The sequence below is a fragment of the Schistosoma mansoni genome, chromosome 6 (genome assembly GCF_000237925.1).
Source record: "Schistosoma mansoni strain Puerto Rico chromosome 6, complete genome".
Taxonomy (NCBI): domain Eukaryota; kingdom Metazoa; phylum Platyhelminthes; class Trematoda; order Strigeidida; family Schistosomatidae; genus Schistosoma; species Schistosoma mansoni.
In genome coordinates this window covers 19,113,205-19,124,939 of record NC_031500.1, presented here as the reverse complement: position 1 = coordinate 19,124,939, position 11,735 = coordinate 19,113,205, and positions in this window count along the sequence as shown.

Sequence of the window (11,735 nt, the reverse complement as noted above, 5' to 3'; positions counted from 1 at the left end):
ACCTGTTCGCACAATCAAAAATCAGCAGATGCTAATTAGCAATTTACTATGTCAAGGGAAAGGATTTAGAATATTGAACTAGGATATAGTATCACGGTTTAGGGTTAGGATGCCAAGTTAACAATCTGGCTTAAGATTAGGACTTAGAGTTTAAGATTTAAGACTAGTGTGGGTTTGGGAACTTTTGATGAAAAGAACCCTTACTGAGTGCATGGGGGCAAAAAATACCGATAGTGATCAGAAATGACACACATAACAAGAAACATTAGGAAGACAAAAATCTACTTCTGGAGTTCGATTTCCAACAGACGAACAATCAAATCAATATAGGCTTGCACAGTCCCCACGTATGGCCTTGAGGGAGAACCTAATTATAAAGCCCGCTCGATAAACGTTAGCAAAAAGTTCTTTCAAACTTCACTACACTATCTTTCATGATACGCATGACGTTTTCAAGCTCTCAGAAACAGTGACATAGTAATATACTTCTCAATAAGATGTATCATTCTTTGCTTCACGCTGCTTTTACTTGTACTAAAATTGATTTCAGAGCATAAAGACCTACTCTTTCTCGCTTTAAATAAAATTTATTCAACCACCAAATGAAGGAAATGATTTCAATTTCATAATGACCTCTTCAGCAATCATTATTTAAAGTGACCATCACAAACTGAAATTATTTAATTATTTGAAATAGTTCATTTTAATTTCAGTTTTCGGGTCCAGAAATAGTTCAAATGGTTGAAATGGTTGTGGATGAAATAGAACTCCCCGCTTATCGGGATTCTGTGGTTGGAAGCAGTGGAGTATTAGTGCATTTGGACGGAAACAAGAAATCGCAGTGACCATACAAGTCAAGGGTATGCCTCCCACCCTACTGGTTATGGTGTCCTTTAAGTCTAACGCATCCATCCGATTTACATTTTAGTTCTGGTAGCCAGCAATACATTTCAGCTCATTTTTATCGATGAATTTTGAAGCCTTGAAGGCGCGATCGCTTATTCACAGAGAAACTAGTATTGAGAGGTTATCAATTGAGAATCCTCTGTTTGTGAAGATTCCCTCTAAGCTTGACAGAATTTGATTATATTTCCGAACAATCCTAATTCCTTGAGAAGGTCTAGGAGTAAAGTTACCACCTTCATTGTACATGTGTTCAGTGAAGTCCGATTTTTGTAGTTTCGAGTCCCCTAAAATTAGAATATGAATGTATCTGAGATGAATAGAGCGTGATAACCCATCCAGCATACGATTGTCGTACTCAGTGTCAGTTGTAGACCTCCTGTAGAAGACTTCAGTCGGACAGCTCAAGGTGTTAGATAGTCTCATTGACCATCATACGTATTCATGAAGATCGATAACATCTTTAAAGTACACTCGATGTGATACGAAGCAGAATCGTAGTACATGACTTCTCCGTACCGCACTACACTTTCTTCTGCAGTTGGGCAACAAATACATTTCCGTTACTCACAGCTCTCTGTTAATGATTCCAGAAGATGCCCATGTTCTATATATTATTAGCATTCATTAGTTCATGCAACTCATCCATTTTGTTCGGTAAGCTCTCAGCGTTCACACATAGACAGCTATTGCTTTTGATTTGAAAAGTAAGTGTGTGCCCGTCCTGTTTATCCGATTTCACCTTATGTAAATGAACAAGGAACCTGTAGTAGTAGTAGTAGTAGTTGTTGTTGTTGTTGTAAGATCCAAACCTAGATTCCAATAGGTCTGGATGTGGCCGAATAACCGAGGAATAGTTTTATACACTCGTGCTCCAGTCCAAATCAAAACAAGGTATTTTGGGTAACACGGTTCTAAATTTCATCATATATACAAATGTACAAATTTACCTAAACGAATATTATCACCCGATTATTCAACCAACAATTGATACCAAAATATTCAATCTAAATTACAATAAATAGCAAGGTGATAAGAAATATATGAAAATTACCAAAAACACCAAAAGGTAAGCGTTATTCTATCCTTTCTGGATAGATCAAGTGAGATTTCGTTTGAGCGGCTATTTTATAACACAAAGCGTTTCAATTTCTGGGAAAGTGCGCCAAATTACAACCAAAAATGCACGATCCCAGTCAAAATGAAACCGCACAATCAAATAGCGAGCAGCCAATATGGCAGACGCCAGAATAATAGCAATTAAAACAAACTAGATACAGCTCAGTAAGGAACATAGAGACTCAATAAAAAACGATAGTAAAACCAGGAAAATTAAACGTTACAGTCTTGATTAACATCAAAAATGTTAACAACATATACAAATAAAGAACACGTAAGGAAGAAATCGCAAATGTATGCATGGAGGGATTTTCACTTGCAAAATGGATGCAACAGTAGTAGTAGTAGTAGTAATAGTAGTATTAGTATTGTTCCTAACCACAAAATCCTCAAAACTGAACATGAGATAACTGGGAAAATAGATATTCAAAATTTAACACGGAGAGAAGCTCAAGAAAGGGTAACGCTGGAACAATGGATTGAATTGAATTAAATCGTGTGGCTCAGACTTGCAGGCGTGTTCATTCTTGTGTAAATTATCGGGTGGATTTAAACTCAAAATTTCCACGTAAACCTAATGCGTCGCTCAGTGTAATAACAGTCGTGATTACGTTTATGCAGTCATTGAATTTGTCATATTATGATGTGTTTTTTATGAAACAACTAGATTATGCTGTGAATTTTTCTCTGGTTGTAATTTTTATTCGCCACGTTTGGCTGCGTTGTCTTCAGTTTCAAAACAATACCGTTTTGTCTTCTGTCAGGTAAGTCCTACTGGTTTGTAGTTCGTGTTTTGGGTTTATAGGCTTAATTATATACATTTAACCACTTTGAGTAAATGTCTGTGTAAAAGAAACATTAATTATGACATTTGCTCAGTTTAGTGTTCTTGGTTATCGCATAATCACGTTGAGTCTAGTTTGAAGCATAAACCTATACTTTTCGTACTGCAGACTAAGAGCAAGGTGAGAGGAGTCTTCAAGGTTCATGGTTACAAAGGAGTTGTCATGAAAATTTATCTGTATCAAAGGTTTTTGGGTAAGATGACGTTCAGGTTCTTCCAGTTCTGGAGTTGGGTGGCAATCCCTTTTTACATGCTTTCTGCTGACTGACAGAAGGATCTTAGAATAAGATTATGCAGCCTATGCAATTGTACGACCTTGGCCGTTGAGCGTTCTCGACAGTGAAAATTGATTGTTTTAGCCCTGTACACTAAAGTTCAACCTCCAACAGCATATTTTTAGGGGAGCACAGCTATGTTTGAGAAGGCTATGCCATGAAATATGAGTTTACTAGGAGCCTAACACCCTCGATATTACCCTTATATGTGTTGGCTGTTTAAGCATAAATAGTAATGTCTTCAAAAACCCTCTTCTTTATATCACCGCTCACCTTTTTTCATGCTAAATGACACTAACCTTTAAATTTGCCACACTGTATACCGTGGGTGACGGTGAAATGGCGACCAGGTTGCTCAAATATTTTCTTATTGACCGTGAGGAAATACAGGTTGTATACAAGTGGTATATTTATAACGGATAAAATAGAGAAGATAATGGATATTATCGAAATTCAAAGCATCCTCAAACTAACATCTTAACATGAGAACTCTTAGAATGCCAAATAGTCAGCAGATGCCACGCCGCTTTTAACCATTAATTTGAATCAAATTCGACAAAAAATTAATCTGCCGAACGTTATGCTCAGGATGGGCTCCCTGGATCGGAACTGGCACTTACGTTGCTCAATAACAATGCGAAGGTTTGAAGGATCCAAATCACAGTAAAACAGTACTTTCCATTCGTATGGCGTGAAGCTGCTGAAGATTACACAAATTTGTCAATTTTTCCATATCGTTCAACAGACGAAAACAATAAATATATTGGTTATGCGAAATCATGGAGTTTTAGTGACTCAGTTTATTATAATCTGCGGGCAGAAGATGTTACCTAGTACTTTTTTTTAAGTCATTACATGTTATTAAAATGTTTAATTTATATACAGTACTCCATTTAACTTCTGGAAGAGAATAATTTGATCTATGTAACACTGCTATGTCCTATGGCACGAGAAAATCTCAAGGTGAAACACCTGCTCATATGATCTTGTACCTGTGTTGAACCGATGACACGTTAACCAGTACGACCAGCTGTGTCAACTGTTAGTCCACATTAGTCCTTCCTGTAGTACGTTTTCTCCTAATTCAGCTCGTTCAATCCAGGACACAATCATCAAACTCCACTGTGTGAATGGTATATTTCAGACAGACTTGTTTTATAAATAAGCAGACAACTCCACACCACACCACAAAGTCCGCATGTGACTTTTCATTTTAGTGATGTTTCTAGCTGAACGTCTAGTCAAACGCTGATTGAATAAAATGCTTCTTAATGTTTCCTGAGCTTGTCATGTCTATTAAGGGAAATTTTCGGGATCGCTCCGACAGTTTCCCGCTTTCAAGAAATAAGACTTTTTCTTCGAGTCTACTTGCAGCTTGGCAACTGGTTTTATGCGGCGTTCGGACTTCTTTGGTATCCAGCGTCTATGAGTGTCTGTTGGAGTTACTGTCACTGGAGTATCTGTAATTATCTCTAGCGGAAGCCTCACTCGACTGTCTACGATGTCTAGAATCCTTTTGTTCTCTGTGTATTTGATTAATGTGTCCAATGCACGTTTCGAAATTCCCACGCACCTTGTATAGAACATTTCTCATTCTCTTTTCCTTTTCCAGTAGTGCTCCTTTAAATGTGTCCACGAAGCTCTCAGCCTGTCAATTTGATTGAGGGTGCAGAGCATATATGTACAATTCCAATAATGTTGCAGAAGTGTTTGAATGATTCTGCAGTGACTTGTGAGCCATCATCGGTCACTAAAGTCTCCGGAACTACAAAGCAACTAAACAGTTGAGATAACGTGCTGACCGTTTCACTGGCTGTGAAATTTGCCATGGCATAAGTTTGTCGCCATTTTGTTAGTGCGTCCAATATATATATATTTGTATATATAGAGCTCCTGATAGTACTGATAATTTGAATGATCTTATTATCAATGCATTTATACATGAATCTAATCTAAACTTCAGTGCTAAGATTATCACTGGCGATTTCAATTATCCTGGGATTAACTGGAGTACGGGTAGTTGTCAGTCAAGCGATGATGAATTTTCATCAATCCTTAACCTGTACCGCTGGTCACAGTGGGTTCGTACCCCAACAAGGGGTGATAATACACTTGATCTAAAATTTAGTAGAAAAGTCATCCAAGTATCTGTACAAGTATAAAACGAATTTGAAAGCTGTGATCATAAGATTGCAGCTTGCGCTCTGCCTATCCACCCCTCTTATAACCGACCAATTCAAAGAACATGCAATTATAGAGACTATAAGCATGCAGACTGGGACCTCTTGCGCTCAATGATCAAACTCTCAGACTGGGATGAATCCTTCTCATGTAATAGTCTGACAGATGCCATCAACATATTCCATTTGATTGTTAACTCTTGTCTAGACTCCTGTGCACCAATTAAGACTTACAGGATTAGTAAACATTACGAATTATATATACCAGCTAAATATCGTAATAAACTGAGACGCCTAAAGAAACGTTATTTTAAATCTAACGACTTCACGGCAGTCACACAAATAACAATAATTTTTAACCAAATTAAAGAGAAACATAGGTTAAAAGACATCAATGAAGAGCTGTTAGCACTAAGTACTAGCTCAAAAGTGCAAAACCTAATCCACATTTACAATGAACGTGCTAAATCAACTCAAAAGGTTGATATACCATGCATCCTGCATAATAATTGCTTTACATATGACCCAAAAACTATAGCAGACCTGTTCAGTGGTAATTTTGCAAATGGCAAAGAATCCATAAATGGCTCTGTTTCTAGAGTTATATGCATGACTGGTAACTCAATTAAATCTATCTACTTCACATGTCTGAAAATTAGTAAGGTTATAAATAACCTCAAGGTTTCGAAAGGTCACGGAGCAGACGGGATTTCATCATTTCTCTACAAATATGGTGGTCCAGATATTCCACTTCTTCTCCTTAAGCTGTTTACTCTCTCTATGGAATCAGGCTCTTATCCTGACCGTTGGAAAACCGCGTACATCATACCACGTTACAAATCCAGAGATAAGACTGACATGAACAACTATCGGCCAATAAACATTACTCCAGTGACCTCTAGGATTATGGAAAAAATTATTAGTGACGAACTATCCAACTATTTATTGACTGAACAATTTATTGATGATTCGCAACATGGATTTCTTAAAAATCGATATTGTATGACATGTCATTTGGACTTCTTTAATTTAGTCTATTCTCTTGGTAGCCAAGGATATCTAGTATTAGTGCTACATCTGGACATTTCTAAGGCCATCGACATGGTCAACCACCAACTTCTCATAGATAAACTCGCATCTTATGGGGTCCAAAACCCGTTACTAGCCTGGTTTGATTCCTTCCTCAGCAATCGACATCAAATAGTTAAAATCAACGCTTCATTGTCGAATGCCGTCCCTGTTAGGAGTGGGGTAATTCAGGGTAGTGTCTTAGGTCCTTCGCTCTTTTTAGTTTTCATTAACTATTCCTCCATGAATATTGTGTGCTCCGCTTTTCGTCCTTCCTTTTTCTTACACCTTTTTCAGCTTCCTGTAGATACTCCAGCGAAAACAGATATGGCACGGATGACTTCGTCCTACACCGTTATTAAAGCTTCCGATGTTCTGGAGGGATATAAGTTCGAAACTTCTAACAGCCCTCAAATTCGCATGTATCTATTCTCGACCATCAGTTGTATGTTGCCATGCTACCTCCATAAAGTGCGCCAAGTGTGATATTGACATGTTTCTTACGAAATCCATTTACATTCATATCTTATGAAATATCAACCCAGCTGAGTAACTTTCAACAGTGAAAATTGTAACTTCTTTAACAATTTGATCTTGCCTGTAAACCGGCATGCCTCATGTAACAATCTGTTATTTGAGAATAAATTATTATTATTATTATTAATGATATTTGTGAGTGTTTCAGTGTGGGTAAGTCCCTTTTGTATGCAGACGATTTTAAGGTGGTGTACTCATTTTCTCCACATGAGCTGAGCAATATTCAAAATTGTATCAGCACGGAGTTTAACAAGGTAGCACAGTGGTGCTCGAAATGGCAACTGGAGCTTAATACAGCTAAATGTGGATGGTTATGCTTCGGTGATACATCACTCAACCTCGATCTTACCATAAATGGTGAAATGTTATCTAATTTACACTCAGTAGTAGATCTAGGACTTAGGTACTCCGACAACTTGTCGTTTACTGAACAGATAATGAAACAAACTTCCAAGTCTCAACGCCTTATAGTTTACATAACTCGAAACCTTCATAACAGCGAATCTCGTATTGTAATGTACAAAATCTGCGTTCGACCACTCCTCGAATACTGCGCGTTTCTCCTTAGTAGCACGCGCATAAAGGATAAATTAGGACTGGAATCAGTACAGAGACGATTTACACTTCATAATCTTGGAACTGATAGTGTCTTGACATATAATTCGAGGTGTAGTAAACTAAGGCTTGACCCTTTATGGAAGAGGAGACTCAAACTTAACCTTATCTTCTTTTTCAAAATACATAACAAACTCTCCTTCACATCCAGCCAGGCGATTCAATATGCTAAAGCCTCACATTACGACATTCGTAACTCCTTGTCTTTAGCGAAACAAACATATTCCAGATCTTCTCTCTATATAAATTACTTTACCTGTAAGTTTTCTAGGCTCTGGAATAATCTAACACAAACTATCTGTATGTTAAACTCTCTCCCATTATTTGTTCGCTCCATTCATGCATATTGCTCCTCTGAAAATGCATTAAATGCTCTAGCGCCTGTAAGTGTATCTTACTCCACAAGTGAGATTATCGGAACTTTAAGTGTTTAACCTCTTACTTGCTATCATTGTTTTGTTGTTCCGTGCTCTTTGCTTTTATCTTACTTTGTCTAGTTGTAGATAATTGTCAATAACTCACTCTGGCACTGGAAATAACCTTACAGAATAACGTTGACTAATCATCACGCTATCCACTTTAGAAAAAATGACAAGTTCTCTGGTGTTGAATTGGCTTGCCGTGATACATGTCATAAATAAACTACCTAACAATTACTGAACCAGCAAACATAAAACTTTCTTATATTTCATGTTTTCTCTCTACATTAAATGTTGATTTTTATATCAATCTGATCATGCCTGTAAACTGGTGTGAATTCTGTAAATATCCTTTTCAGAATATATTATTATTATTACTGTTCCACCTATTCACAGCTACATTTGGACAAATCTGTTACAAATTTTATTCTTTATTTTATGGTACGATGTGGTCTGTTTGTTTGCTACATAAACCCAGTATGTTTGAGAATTAATGATTCGTATTGCAGAGGCTGCTAACTTAAATTAACTGGCTGGGCTAAGCAGAAAGCAGGACTGATAAGTGCTAAAGGCTCTTCATACGGCTTTGTGTATTATTGGCCGATCAATACATTCACTCTTCTCTAATAGACGAACCAACTGATATAACAACTGGCGACGGGGTAGAAAAATCAAACCAAAGTCAACCTGTGACTGATATAAAATCACGTAATTATTTCGTGAAATCATCACCCAGAATTGTCGTTGCTGTATTTGAACAACATTGGTCATTAGTTACACAGTAAAAATGGCTTCCAATTCCGATCATTTGCAAGTGCTATTCCAGCGACAAGAGCAGCGTTTCAAAAAGTGTCAGATGGAATTTATTGACAAATTACACTCAAAGCTGCTGAATCACCCATGCTTTGGGGGTGCGACGGAAGTTGACGCATTAATTTCTAAATTACGCACAGAGCAAGAAATTGATTCCAGAATGAATGAATATGCCGGCGAAAGCCTCAATGAATCCGTGAGGAACAGTAACTTGGGCGAATCAGTAGTAGTCATACATGATCAGCCCAGTAGTCCAGTACTGTCTGTTTCAGAGACGTGTCTTATACTTGGTTTAAATCCTAATATCTCCGAAACAGAAGAAGAAAAACATATTTCAAGTCATCTTTCGAGGATACTTTGGAATCATGAGGTCGATAGGACACATATTCAGAACTCACCGTCGCACATGCGTATTCCGAAAAACGGAAGTTCACTGTCATTCTATGATCGCCACGTATACTAGGAGTTTTATCACCAGACTTCGAGAAGGGGGAATATGAGTGCCCCATGTAGAATCCAAACTAAGGTTCGGACTGAAGAGTAACTGCCTAGGTAGTTCAGATACACTCTACTGCCCAGCTGAAACCAAAACAAGGTGTTTCGGTAGATGACGGTTCTAGATTTCATTGTAAATATAAATGTACATTATTATCTAAACAAATATTACCACACAGGCATTCAATCAGTCATTGTTCAATCGGTGACCAAATCATGCGCTACAAGTAGATGTTATTCTATCCTTTCTGGATAGATCACGTACAGATTCGTTTGAAGAATAGTATTCAGTTACGTTATAACACCGAGTGTTTCCGATTCTAGAAGAGTGCTTCAATTTACAACCGAAAATGCTGAATTCCAGTAAATGCAAGCAACACAGTCAAAGGAGGAGCACGTCAATATGACTGAAGCTGAGACTAAGTGTCAACTAAGTCAACATAAATGCAGCTTAGGCAGAAACATGGGAACCCAGTGAAAGCCTAAGGAACGTAAAAACTACAACTAAATACAAATATTACCATCTCAAATTGAATCAAATAGACTAACAAGATGTACAATCGAAGGAATCAATGGGTATAAACTACAAGTGCAAACATGGAGGGATTTTCACACACAAAACCTTCAAGATGGATCTTACACTCCATACTGAAGACCGCATCGGTTCAACCATACCTTGCTCACACAGATAGTCCAATGTCCTACGTACTGCTTCTCGAAGATCATAAGGAATTATTTGTCTGTTGAAAAGGTCTGGATCACCTCGTGATGCAGTTTGGTGATTTCTTCAATGTATGTCCTATACACTTCCAACGTTTTTCCATAATTTCCTCTTTCCGATAGATGGTTTGTCCTCTCCCATAAAACTGTTGCTCATAGTATCCGACCAGTGAATGTTGAGTATTTTGCTTATACAACTGTTTATAAATACTTGTACGCTCTTGATGATGGTTGTAGTTCTTCACATTTCAGCTCCATACAGTAGACCTGACTTCGTTTTGAAGATTCTAACTGTGAAATTAGCTGACAGTTATTTTGAGTTCCATATTTTCTTAAGCTGTAGAACCGCTGCCCTTGCTTGTCAATCCTCGCCTTTACATCTGCATCCGATCCTCAATATTTATCAATGATGCTTCCCAGGTACGTGAATGTTCTTCGTATTGTATTTGAGGATCTTAATTTCTCGTTTGTGAATGTTTATGGCCACTAATGCAGAGGCTGCTGCTACATTGGTTGTCTTCGTCTCTATTTCTTGGTGTGTATAGGATAGCTCGATCATCTGCAATGTCCAAATCATCTTATTGATTTTAAGATGTCTATTGTATTGCGTACTTCTCCTCAGATGTCGAGATTTCCATTATCCAGTCAATCACCAGAAGAAAGAAGAAGGAGGACAGTAGACAGCTTTGTCTGACATCGGTACTTACTGGGATTACATCTGTCAACTGTCCTCCATGTACCACTTTGCACTGTAGTCCGTCATATGAGTTTCAAATAATGTTGACGATATTCTCAAGAACTCCATAGTGTTGAAGAAATTTCCATAATATTCTCCTGTCCGCACTGTCAAACGCCTTCTCTTAGTCAATGACCTTGACGTTATGTGACAAGTTCCACTCAACTGATTGTTCGATCATGATACGTGGTGTGGAAATTTGGTCTGTGAACGACCGATCCCTACGGAATCCAGCATGTTGATCTCGAAGTCAGGCATCCACTGCGTCTTTCATACGGTTCAGCAACATTCTGTTGAAAAATCTTCCTGATGCTGACAACAAACTGGTGCGTCTGTAATTTTTAAATTTGTTGGAATCCCCTTCCATCGGTATTTCGACGAGTTATCCTTCTTTACACTCCGTCGGAATTTTTTCCTCTTCCCAAATCTTCATGAATAGAAGATGAAGCCTGTTTGCAGTAACTTCGATTTCTGACTTCAATGCTTCAACTGGTAAATTATCAGGTCCTGCCGCTTTCCCGCTCGTGATTTGTTTGATGGCCATCTTGACTTTGATCGTTGGTGGAGTGACGTCAATGGGAAGGTCTGCGTGCTGATTCAATGTCCGCAGGATTATATGTGGCCTGTCTATTCAACAGTTTCGCGAATTATTCTGCCGATCTTTTTCTTTGTTCTCGAATCCCCGTGATTAACTTTCCGTGTTTGTCCTTTACTGTATCTGCCTGCTAGTTTCTTCTTTGTATCATTTAGTTGTATAATATTTCCGTCCCTTGCAGCTGTTCCCGCCGTCGTTGATAGTTCTTGCATGTATTTCTGGATTGTCGGGTTTAGTGCCCGTTTGCTCCCGCGAACTCTGCTTTTGCTTTGAATTTCTCTGCTCATGTTCGACTGTTGTTAATTGCTATTTTCTTGTTCTTCCTTTCTTGAATCTTGTCCAGGGTTCCCATAGAGTTCCATTCCTTATGGTGATGCTTCTTAGGACCCAAAACCTCCTGACACGTTTACATTAGT